Genomic DNA, 1522 nt, shown 5'->3' with positions numbered 1-1522 from the left:
ACTCAGGAGAGTCAAATGAACTGACTTCTAAACAAAATCCTTCAATAGCCTTCCAAGTAGCTAGGATTACAGGCATGAGCCACCTGTACCAGAGAGATAGCATTCTTTAAAACTTAAATTTGATTATGCGAGCTAAAGTATTTTCAGAAAATTCCAACTTTTATGATTCTCTTCAATGAAATGTCTCCATTTTAAGCTGTTGCGTTTTGTCTGAGTTTATAAATCATGGGACTGGTGCCATGTGATTATTTCCCAGTGTAATTTCTGATAAGGACACACCCCACCGATAGTCAGGATACAACAATGAATATGCCATGGAACACTGAAACCAAAAGGGACTTCCCAAAGGCTTTTAACCCAACACAATGACATATTAGCAATTTCTAGGGCAATGGTAATCAGAGTAGCATCTATAATCTGCATGGGTTGGTCATTAATCCTAAATGAGCTGGGTAAGAAAAATTATTCATTCACTGCAAAGAATATTCTAGAGGAAAGAATAATGCTAATATAGTATACTTCTCTGCATATTGCTGCAATTTATAATAATTGATTGCTGGTACAGAATATGGTATTTTCTATCTTTTGTAGAATCATAGAATACTGGTACTCAAAATGATTTTAAAATAATCCCTTTCTTATAAAGCAATATTCAACCCAGGCACTGCAGGCTCACTCCTGTAATCCTGGCTACTCAGGAGCCTGAGATCTGAAAATCTTCATTCAGAGTCAGCCTGGGTAGAAAAGTCCCCATGGGACTCTTAGCTCCACTTGACCACCAGAAAAGAGGAAGTGGAGATATAGGTAACATTGGCTTTGAGCAAAAAGCTCAGGCCCTGAGTTCAAGCCCTAGGACTGGCACACAAAAAAAATCTATGTTATTATATGATTCCAGTGTCATGGCAATCTAGAAAAGACCAAACTAAAGCAACGATAAAAAAAACAAACAAACAAACATATATTGTTGTTGGTTGGGCACGGTGGATCACATCCGTAATGCTAGCTACTCAGAAGGCCAGATCTGAGAAATAAGGTTCAAAGCCAGCCCGGACACAAAAGGACCTGAGAGTCTTATCTCCAGTTAACCTTTAGAAAACTGGAAATGGGGCTTGGTTCAAGGGTAGAGTCATAGCCTGAATTGCTCAGGGACATTGCCTAGGCCAAATTCAAGACTCATGGCCCACCCACACACAAAAAAATATTGTTGTTAAGACTATACTTTCAGGTATCATTTCTATAGTATGTTACTAGAGAAACTCGACTGATTGGGCAGAGTATTGTTGAAATAGGAAAAGGAAGGGGGAAAAGAAGATGATTGGGATTGGGTGGGGGGAAAGAAATGGGGACAAAAACATGAGAAGGGGTAACAATGTGTGAAAAGTAATGCACCTACTACCTGGTGAATGAACTGTAACCCCTCTATACATTACCCCAACAATAAAAAAATTAAAAAAATTTAAAAAGGTAAATGAAGAATAATTCAAATAAATACATCTGTTCCCCCCCTTAAAAAAACTATTAT

The 1522-nt window shown here is 38.0% G+C and overlaps 1 pseudogene; it reads left to right on the top strand.

Annotated features, from left to right (window-relative positions):
• Positions 1-1209: 1209 nt before the first annotated feature.
• LOC150058721 (small nucleolar RNA U3) lies at positions 1210-1287 on the top strand (annotated as a pseudogene).
• The last annotated feature ends 235 nt before the right edge of the window (positions 1288-1522 follow it).

The sequence above is a fragment of the Megascapheus bottae genome, chromosome 9 (assembly GCF_031878675.1).
Source record: "Megascapheus bottae isolate mThoBot1 chromosome 9, mThoBot2.hap1, whole genome shotgun sequence".
Taxonomy (NCBI): Eukaryota; Metazoa; Chordata; class Mammalia; order Rodentia; family Geomyidae; genus Megascapheus; species Megascapheus bottae.
The sequence above is the reverse complement of the archived record's forward strand: the minus strand, read 5'-3'. Positions and strand labels throughout refer to the sequence as shown.